The sequence below is a fragment of the Manis javanica genome, chromosome 2, assembly GCF_040802235.1.
Source record: "Manis javanica isolate MJ-LG chromosome 2, MJ_LKY, whole genome shotgun sequence".
Lineage (NCBI taxonomy): Eukaryota > Metazoa > Chordata > Mammalia > Pholidota > Manidae > Manis > Manis javanica.
This window is the reverse complement of record NC_133157.1, coordinates 194,322,487-194,333,663: the sequence shown is the minus strand read 5'-3', so window position 1 is coordinate 194,333,663 and position 11,177 is coordinate 194,322,487. Positions and strand designations below refer to the sequence as shown.

At 36.0% G+C, this 11,177-nt stretch overlaps 1 long non-coding RNA gene across 2 annotated transcripts; it reads left to right on the top strand.

Annotated features, from left to right (window-relative positions):
* The first annotated feature begins 259 nt into the window (after positions 1–259).
* LOC140845436 (uncharacterized) lies at positions 260–9,281 on the top strand. 2 transcript variants are annotated; one of them, XR_012124196.1, is made up of 3 exons: positions 260–619; positions 6,840–6,964; positions 7,444–9,281. It is a non-coding gene; the product is annotated as an uncharacterized lncRNA (long non-coding RNA). The 2 variants fall into 2 exon arrangements; XR_012124195.1 differs by having other exon boundaries at positions 6,837–6,964.
* The last annotated feature ends 1,896 nt before the right edge of the window (positions 9,282–11,177 follow it).

The window sequence follows — 11,177 nt, the reverse complement described above, 5'->3', positions numbered from 1 at the left end:
CCTTAATTTAAATATGATTATATACTGTTTGGTTACATGCTGTTCCATAATAAACCAGTTGAAGACTTAATGGCTTAAAATAGGTGTTGACAGAGTACTGCCTACAGCCTGTGGCCTGGTTTTGTATGACCTGTTACATAAGAATGTTTTTCAAACCTTTAAAGGGTTGCAAGAAAGGTTCCATACATATATGGATCACAAATCCTAAAATACTGAATATGTGACCCTCTGCTAAAAACAGTTGTCAACATCTGACTTAGAGCAGCCATTGTATTATAGACTGCAGTTTGGATGGGGCCCAGCTGGATGACTTCTTTGCTGATCTGGTAGGTCTCTCACATGGCTGCAGTCATACAGGAACTGGTCTCACAGCTGAAGGTGGTTGTTTGTAAACTTGTACTTCACCAAGCAGCATTTCTTTATAGCTGGTACGTCATCACATGGACTTCTATTTACTGGGTAGCCTGGATTTCCTGCATGATGTCTTAAGGCTCCAAGAGTGAAGAAGAGGAAGCTGTCTTAATGATCTTAATGCCTGGATTCAGACCTTCCAAATACTACTTCTTCTGTATTCTTCTTGTCAACTTAGTCACTCTAGCCTGGATTCAAGTGGAGAGACGTAAGTTCTACCTCCTGATAGAAGGAGTGTCATTTGCATGCTGCCAGGGATAGAAGTTTTGAGACCATTCATCTTCTGCCTGTAACAATTTCCTTCTATATGCCAAATATACCCATTCCCTTACTAGAACACCAAAAATATCTTTTTACAGGATTGGCTTGAATTCTAAAATTCCCTAGTTAAATAAAGACCAGTGTGGGTGAGGTTCTTCTGATGTGATTTTTCAGGTTCACCTCCTTGGATAGTGTCCCTTTTGAGTGAAGACCTCTGAAATACAAATAAGTTTTTGTACCCCATTCACTCAACATACAACAGTGAGTGGGGACAGAGAATCTATAGTTGGCTCTCATTCAAATAAGGGGAAAGTGGTAGGAAAAGAGGAATAAATATCTTACAGCAATTTTCATATCCAACTGAGAACATATTAACTAGTTCATTGATTAGATTTTCTAACTCCATCGACATGGCTTCCCTTAGACATTGGTAATGTCCTCCTGGATTTTACTTTGCCCTCTAAGTCAACCTCACTTTTATATAAAAAATTACTCATGTTTGCAGTTCAGTAGCATTTTCAGCCTGCATCCTGCAAACAGATTTTGAGGGCCCAAGGGGGTCTTTGGAGGTCTTTTCATTATGAATCATGACTGTTCCATTCAGTCCAACATGATACAATTCCTTTGGATTTTTATGTATCAAATTATAATAAATTCCTTTAGGTTAAAAAAAAATACCTCTCATATCTCTTTCAAAGTCAGAATCTTCTCTACCTTGGATCTTCTTTGAGGCTTTTGAGGTAATATGACCTTAATATTCTTAAAAACTTTATTTTTGACCTAGAGCCCTTTTTTTCTAGGTGAAAATATCTAGTAATAACAAATGATAGTTTTCCAAGGCTTATCAAAAGGGTTTGCACTAATCTTAGGTATAAGATTTACACTGAGGTCAGGTTTTACTGGCATTGGCCTAAATTTGACCTTGACTCTGAGGGTATTTCCTACTTTATTTCTTTTTGGCCGTCTAGAAAAACAGAATAACTCAGTTTTATTTTTGAAGCCAAAGCATTCTTGCTTCTTTATGTTTCACTAAATTATCCTGCCAAATTGAGTTCTATTTTTAGCTCATCTGGCTTCTCCTGTTCTTCACTGACAGATTTTTTTTTTTCTAAATCAAACCAAAAAACAAAAAACAAAAACAAAAACAAAAACAGTTCACACTCTGAAAATTCTGCCTCGAAATCTCTTTAGCCAGACCAGCAACACCTTTAGGTACACATTCAATCTTTTGTGATGGCTAGGTTAACTGTTTTGTTAATTATTTTGCTTTTATTTACCTAAGGTCCCTTCTTTCCCAGCTCTAGTAATGATTTCCTTCCTTTCTTCAAGCTAATAGTCTCTCAAGGTGCTTCCAGCTTCTACTCACCACGTAGTCCCAAAAAATGAATGGCATACATTTATGTTTTTTTGCAACTATAAAATGACACTTCTATATAACAAATTCTATTTTTACTTCAATACTGTCAAATAACAAATATCTTCAAACTTTGGTGGTTTAACCAACAATGATTATATTTTATCTCATGGTTCTGTAGGTTGGCCAGAACAGAGCTGAAAGGTTGTTTCACAGATCTAGCATGAGGTCTCTCATATAGATACAGTCGGATGGTTACAGGCATGTTTCCTGGGTCTGGATGTTTTGTGCTTCTGTACTACTCTATGTGCCTTCTGTGTTGTGTCTAAACTTCCAAAATCTCTTCATGTGGCTCTCTCTAGCAGGCTAACTTGGGAGTTCTTACATGGCACCTTGGGGCTCTGTGACAGAGGCTGCTAAGTCTTCTGAATGCCTGGGCTCAGAAGCCCCCAAACCTCACTTTGTCCACATTCTATTGACAAAGCAGTCACAGGGCTAGCTCTGATTCAAGGGAGGAGAAGCATTCTCACTCTTAATGACAGGTAACAAAAGCACATGTAGGGACTGATAGGTAGGTTTCACACTTTCTTTGGAAACTAACACATATAAGGGGTGTGCGTGTAAGATTCTTTGTATTTGAAAACAAATCAAATTGTTGAAGCCAGGCTTATAAACTATTGTCTTTTTTGCCTTTCCATTTTGAAGAATAAAAGAGATGCTGGTTCACCCATCTCCTCCACCCCCAAATCAAATGGTTACAAGAAATAAAATGAGGCAATGTATAAACTAGAATACTTTTTTTCAGTTTGTACAATTTTTGGAGATCACTTTTATTAATCTAATTGGAAGACCTGTCATTTAGAAATTTGTGACAACACTGGAGTTGATAACAGGATTTGCAATATATCCTATCTCTTTTCTAAGAGAAGTGTGTGCTAGATAAACGATATAAATTTGCCTTGGAAAGATGTAACTCCAAAACCTGGAAAACAAGCAAGACCACTCAGTATCACAAATGATATAAACAGTAGAGCTGACATTTCTGGGGGATTTAATGTCTCAGAAATAGCAACATCATAGTATGTACAGCCTAAATCATGGTCCCACATCCTGATTACACAAACTAGACACTGAATATGTCCAGTAAGCTTCTAACACTGTGTAAATGGGCTAGTATGGCTCATACAAATAACAATCATAATTATCCTTTTAAATAAATCATAATTTGGTTAACTGTTCATATTTGAGAAACATTCTAGCAGTGAAATTTAATGTTCAGTTACTTCATCTCTCTTATAGTAAAAACAACACTTTGTTTTTCTTTGGACGATTACATTTGTATAATTTTGTGAAAGCTTTTTAAAAGAATAGACAAACTGTTGAGAGTATACTTATTTTCTATGTTTCTTTAGGGAAAGAAGTTCAGTTTTCCATCTAATATTTTTAGCCATGTTTATGTCTAACATACAAATGTTACTCAGATAATACTGTAGTATCATATACTATTACTGAGGTGCTGGTTTCAACAGAAAGTAAATTATGAGTTCCCAGAATTTGAGTTTTGCCCAAATTAGGTTTTACGCAACTACATATGAAAATTATTCATGTCAACTGCCAACTCAAGGTTACTATGACCTTTTGAAACTTGCCAAATTATTAAATTGAATATTCTCACATCCCCTCACTGTAGTGAAAACACCTCCACAGTGATTTTATACTTAGGCAGTATTTCATATACATTACCATTTTTAAAGTAAAAATGTGTGAATTTACTTTAAAAGTTGAAAAAAATATCTATTTTAATGTAACCTCCCCTTGGACTGTGAATATATTTTTCAGTTCTTCTCATTTATCATGCTGCATATTTGTATGGATCCTAAAAGACATACAAATGAGGAAACTCACTCATTAGAATCCCTGCTATCTGTTAGTGTTAGTCTATGTGAAATTTATACTCCTTGCATGGAATTGATCACTGATTATATCAAATCTCTTTGGACTCAGGTAGACTCACTTTAGAACAGTAACCATTCTGTACTTTCTAAACAACTGCATTTGGTTCAATATGTAAATTGAGCTTCAGAGACATATCTTTCTGAACTCCAATGTGTAATAGTGCAGCCACATAGTAAACTTCGGAATATTATACCAGCAAATTGGTTTCTGAGCAACAATAGAGCAAATGGTGACTCAAAGGAGACAAACAGATGGTGAATAATTCAGAGAAACACTCAGAATATTCCAAACTTTGAAAAATAGTAGTAATAAATCACAAGCACAATATGGAAAGGGCTGGGGGCTCATGTGTACTTTTACGCCATAGTTCAAATAGCTTTATATGTGAAGAAACCAAATTTAATACAGATGGCTGCCTTAGTCATTAAAATTACAGGTTATTTAAATACCTCTTTGGTCTCGTGGAAGGTCAATATATTTCCAGTATGTTGACAAATACCTATGGCTTATGATTTCATGTTTCCCTCTGGTTCCAATCTTACTGCTACTAAATACTCCCTCTTACTCATCATTGCCATATCTTATTTCCCTGCGCAACACTAACTGAAATACGGAGCATGACGATTTTTCCCTTGCTATCTTTTATAAACCAACTAAACAGTATAGGCATATTTAGATAGCAAAAGGTACTCCAATTCTATGGGAAAATTGTTAGCATTGCAACACACATCGCAGATATGGTAAAGTTAAATGTTTGATTTATTTTAAGCTTTACTTGTTTACACACCTTGAAAAGTTTTCCTAGGTGACACTACCATGCATTATATCTCCACTATGATACACTTTGTATTAACCTATTTTAATCTGCTCCTAACATTTAATATTCCTAAGCAATTTAGATGTATAAAGGAAGTGATATAGCTTTTAAAAAGTGGGTAAAAATGTCAAAGCAATCTTGAGAAAGGAGAACAGAGCTGGAGGTATCGTGCTTCCGAATTTAAAACCATGCTGTAAAGCTATAGTATTGTGTTGGCACAAAAACAGAAATATAGATCAATGCAACAGAATAGAGAAAAGAATATTTCATATGAAATAGGTGAAGGAGATTAAGAGGTACAAACTTCCAGTTATAAAATAAGTAAGTCATGGGAATGTAAGGAGTCACCTAGGGAATGTAGTCAATAATATTGTCATAACTATGTATGGTAACAGATGGTAACTAGACTTGTTGTGGTGAGCATTTTGTAATGTATGTAAATGTTGAATCACTGTGCTGTACAAAAAAGCTAACATAATATTGTATGTCAACTCCAGTTCAATTAAAATAGAGTAGAAAATCTCTGAAAAAATTATCCATAGGGGTATGATAGCATTTGGACAAGAGTTGTAGGGGTGTTCTTTGCTGAAATAAAGATAATTTAACCTATTTAAAATATTAAAATAATAAAATTGAAAATATATACATAAAATAAGAAAATAATTAACCATGGTCCAAAATTTGATACATAACTACCATTAGATTTTAGTGTATTCCTTCCTACTTATTTCATATATACTAAATGTTTCTTCATCCATAGGAAACCTCACCTAACATTACAGCTTCTTTTTTAATAATGATTTTTACTGGCATATTTGACACTACGGAGGATAAGAACAACATATTAATATGTAAAGATAACATTTAGTGGACCTAAATGCAAGATAATATGAAGAGACTTGGTGAAAGGAGTACGCTCACAGTAGATGTGTCAGGAAGGAAAGGAAGTCAGATATAGTCAGACAAGAGACCAAAGTCAAGAGAGCAAAGTACGTTTTAATGCACTCTGCATAGAGTCACAGAACGGGCCTAAGATAAGACAGGCATAGCTTATGGAAAACACTCAACTCTCAAACAATAAATAGAGGTGAACTTCTTCAACTAAAATGGGCACCTAAAAAAGCTACTAGACATGGGATGGTGAAAGAAAAATGCTTTCTCCCTAAAATCAGGAGTAAGGAAAAATAGTCTTGCTCACCACTTGTACTCAGTATGATACATGAGCTTCTAGCCAGTGCAATCAGCCAACCAGGCAAGACAGAGAGATAAAAGGTACCTGATTTTGCAACTTTATTCATAGGCAATATGAAAATGTATCAAAATCCTAAGAATTATTCACACACACACACACACACACACACACACAATCTATGATAGCTAATGAGCTTAGCAAGGATTTAGAACAAAGATCAACATACAAAAATCAAATATATTTCCACATACTAGCAATAAATGATCCAAAAGTGAAATTAAAAGAGCAATTAAATACATATAGCATCAAAAGGAGTAAAGTACTTAGAAACGTTATTTGACAAAAGTACCAGAATTACACAAAAACCCACATTTCCCTGCAAATTTAAAGATCTAATTAACAAAGTATATGTATGCACTCAAAAGCTCACTATCATTATGTCTATTCATAATCTAGAGCTAACTTGTGCAGTCTCTATCAAAACCTAAGCAGACATTTTCAAATGTTACAAACTATTTATTATATATATATATAAAGCAAAGGATAGAGAAAATTTTCTTAAAAATATTAAAAAAAGAACAACACTGTCTGACTTTTACACTGCTTGACTTCAGAAGTTAACACAAAGAATGACATTAGCAGTAACAGAGTAGGTAGCTTCCAAGACTCATCTCTCCACAAAAATGGAAAAAAAAAAATGTGCAAAATGTGTCAGAATCACCATGTAGCACTGGAAAACAGGCTTACAGTAGTGAACGCTAAGTCAAGGCAAAGCTACCTTAAAATGGTAAAAGAGCTTTGCAGCATTTTCCCTATTCTTTGTCACCACACCTTTGACTCACCAGCAGTCTTGAAGACGGCAGTCCATGTTCCAGCGACACAACCGCGGTTCCATCCAGACAGAGCAGCCGATCTCCTCAAGAAACCTGTCCCGTTTAACATAGGCCTCGGCCGCCAAAAGACCGGATACAAGGTACTTCGCTTGGTTACCTAAAATTTATCTTACAACAACCAAATTGGATTCTCTCAGGGCGGTAAGGGAGCCAGGCTGAGGGCGCTCAAGACAAATGAGGGCGCTCTCTGCTGCCCGGGACAAAAGATTCCAGTTGAGGTAAACAGTAAACATGAGAGAGTCCGGGAGGAGAAGCCGAGGGGAGACGCTCTTCGGGAGAGGTGGCGTACTGAAAGCCTCCAGAATGGACTCAGGATGCGTCACGGCATATTTATAAAAGCCGCGCGTGCGCAGCACAGGACGCATGCTCAGAAAAGTGCGCCCGCACGAGGCTTTTCCCTCAGGCGGCTCTCGAGGCTCAACAACAGGGAAATGCGCGCTTAAGTGGAGCAGTAGAAAGCTTAGCTAAACATCAGAAGAGTAACCTAGCACAGAGCCAGTCTGAAATGGTATGTGTTTTCTTACTTATCTCTTTTGTTTTTGTTTTTGTTTTGCTTCAGGCCTTTAAGGAAACCTCTATCAACATGGTGTCCTGTCCCTGTTGTAGAGCCTTCTTTAATTGCAGGCTTCTCTCAAACTTGTTGCTTTTAGACCAATCTGTAAATGGGTCAGAATAGCACACCTGAAATGAAGTATATGTTATTAGACTAAAATAACAGTTTCTTTCCTCAAGGGAGGCCTTAACTCCATTCATGTGATTCTGAATCTGATAATTGGCTCACGTTTTGGACTTGATTGAGGGGCTGTGACTATATTTTTTTGATAATTCAAGTTAGAATTCTGTTAACTAAACTTAGAACTCCTCCACTTACATAGATTAAGTAAGAATTTAATACACTGAGCATCTGTTTTCTAGGTGCATCGTGATAACTTAGCCAATACCATAGTTCTCTGCAAGTCAGAGTGTTCTGATTACTGCATTGGTTCTCTGTAGCCTGTTAGCATTCTCCTTGTCAACTTATTTTGACAGTTAAGTGCCATAGCGAGGACACTGGTCTCTGGGCTTCCATTATTGCCATTACATTTTAGGGGTCACAATTTTATGGTAGCAGTTCCTACTCTACTTTCTGGCCTACCAGAAGCTACCACAGAAATTTTCAAGAATACTGGGACTTCCCTTGCAAGTATATTTCTCATAGTCAAGGTGAAAGGTTTGTGCTTTGGACCCTCCAGGGGAAGTTGAGAATATCTATATGCTAAGTACACTCTAACATTACAATATCCCTAGTCCTTGATTACCTGCCTCTGCTTTATGCCAAGTCAAAGTTGTAGCATTTTAACTTCATTTAAAATAGGCCATATTGTTGCCCTTTCAAACATATCAAGCTAAAACATCAAATCCAGGATCTCTCCTTAGTGGCCAATATCAATAAATTCAGGTCGAACCCCATGTTCTTTCCATGATGATTCCACACCCCATGTGACCTAGTCCATCCATATTCACCAGATTTTATTCTGCATAAATTGTTTTAAAAAATCAGTTATTTGCAGGTTGCAGTGCTCCAAAATCATGCAACTATAGACTATCTACTGTTAAAAGAACATATGGGATGTGAACAGTTCCCAGGAATGTCTCATTTTAATTTGTCTGATTTTTCTCAAACTATTCAAATTCAGTTAGACAATATCCATCATATTATTGATAAGTTTTCACAAATGCCTAGGGTACCTAACTGGTTTTCTTGGTTTCACTGGATATGGCTGGTAATTGTAGGTCTGCTTTTGTTATGTATCTGTATTCCTATTCTGTTAATGTGTGTATGCAATTTAATTAGTGGTTTGTTAAAACCTATACATGCTTAAGTTACTCTACAAGAAGTTATGTCAAAGAAATAATAAATCTTCCCATGTTTTCTTCTGTCTGCTACTTCTATAGTTTTTCTTCTTCCTTCCTAATTACAACCCTTTAGTAGAATTCATGCCTCATATAGAAAATTACCGAGTATCATAATTATTCCAAGTGGTAAAGATACCTCAAGACAAATGCTGGACATAGAAGCCACAAGGCATAAATCTACAAAGAAGTAAAAAGCTAACCTTTTCAAAGAATATTGCTTCTCTCTCACTTACCAACTTTACATTTCCCTGTATGGCCCCGGAAGACGGCTGGTTAGCCAGAGACCGGTACGATTCCTCAAGGGAGGAACAACCTAAGACAGGCACAGTCGCAGCAGGGCCATCAGGTGAGAAATTGGGGATCAACAGAGGTGAGGCTTAGAACCTCACACCCCCTGTTTTAAGAGAAATCTTCTGCATCCATGGATGTTTTGTTGCCCTTGTCTAGCTTGAATTAATACTTAGTCTATAGGCACAGACCTGATCAACTACATTTGCCCTCTTACAGCACTAAATTTTGTTTTCTACTTTTATCTTGCATCTACCTACCACTTCAGCATTTCATTAAAAAAGAAATAAGGGAGAAATGTGGGATTCACATATAAATCAAGTATAAAAATCAAATGAATAATCATGTCTGACTTGATTGTTTATAGTTCATCATGCGTGATCAAAACCGAAACTTTCTGTGATATGACTGCCCTTGCACTGTTCACCATGTAAGAACTTATTCACTATGTAAGAACTTGTTCACCATGTAAGAACTTGTTCGTTATGCTTCAGAAGGTTGGAGACTGTTGAGAATTAGGCTTGGAGTTGATTAATGATTGTGCATTGAGTCCCCTATACAGAATTTTATTGTTGTTAACAACCATTTGATCAATAAATATGAGAGATGCCCTCTCAAAAAAAAATCAGTTATTTGGGTGTGTAATGCCCTTCACGGGTCAAACTTTGTACCTCACCCTTTGGGGCATGCTGAAATTTGAGTCTAATTTTAGTCTTATTGCAAAGAGAGATTATTATAGGTGCTTCATGCGAAAAATGGTTAACTCTTTTGTAGGGGAACAATAGGTGCTTCTACTAGCAAAGAAGACTGAGCATAATTGATTAAGTTCAATGTCTTCAGCTTTACTAGGATCTTTCCATATCTTCTATTCAAATTTTCAGGGTCCTGTTCCTTCCTAATCAGTAACTTTGCTTTATCATAAGATATCCTATGGAGGTGATAATTAAAGTTGTGTTGTAATTCAGCAACTTGCAGGATGAGAAGGGGTTTGGTGTTCAGAAATTTCAATCCAGCAGTTACAGGAGATAAGGGTTGTTTTTAGGACACAAAGAGATGATTTAGGTCACTAATGAAGAGTTAGACTTGGCAGTTTGAATCCCTGAGCTCCTTCTTTTCATTACCCACTCTCACCAGCACCGTTAGGAGTAATGATCCAGTCTAATTACTCCCTAGTTTGAATGAAGTGTTCTAGGTTGTAAATACATGATCATGCAGAACCTTGCTTTCTATAAGTACTTGATTAGGAATATCCAGTGGCAATATTTTCATATCTCTGTAATCACATCATGCCATTGTGTGCCCATCAGTGTCCTTTTTACTACTATAAATTTAGCCATTAGTGCCTTTAAATTTAAGCAGAGTAGAGAACTAACTCATCCCAGAACTATGCAGGAAACTTGTGTTTAAGATTTTATACTCTAGAACTATATCAGATACCAAAGTATATATCATCCCAGGTTCACCCAAATAATCAGAAAAAGGAGAGACTATATTAAGATATTTTTTGCAGTTGATTGACTTATATGATTGTGGACATGACTAGGCCAGTGCAAAATTCCTAGTGAAGAAGGTTAGGAACTCTTGGGTATAAGCTAATGTTACTGTCCACAGACAAATAACTTCTTTGGGAAGCCTTAGCTCTGCCCTTTCAACTGATTGAATCAGACTAACAAAGATTATCTGTAATAATTGCCCTTAATAAAAGTTAATTGATTACAAACTTTATTCATATATACAAAATACCTAGACTACTGTTTGATTAACTAAGTGTAGACTGTAGCCTAGGTAAATTCGCATGCATGAAGACCAGCTCATGTTTTATGAATATATACATGTTTTTTCCATAGAATCTTAAAGGAATAAACAGAAATTTTTATTGTTAAACATACCATGTGTATGTCAAATTTATTTGTAAAATAGTGGATTCCTTGCTTTGCAGATAGGGGACAAGATAAGGCTAATGCTATCCTTGTTTAAATATTACCTTACTGTTAAAATTTTAACTGATCCAATTTGAGATAGCAAAATTAAGAATGGTTATAATTAATTTGAAATTTAATGTATTATTACCTTCCCAGCATAAAGAAGGACAATGGACAAAATGAAAAA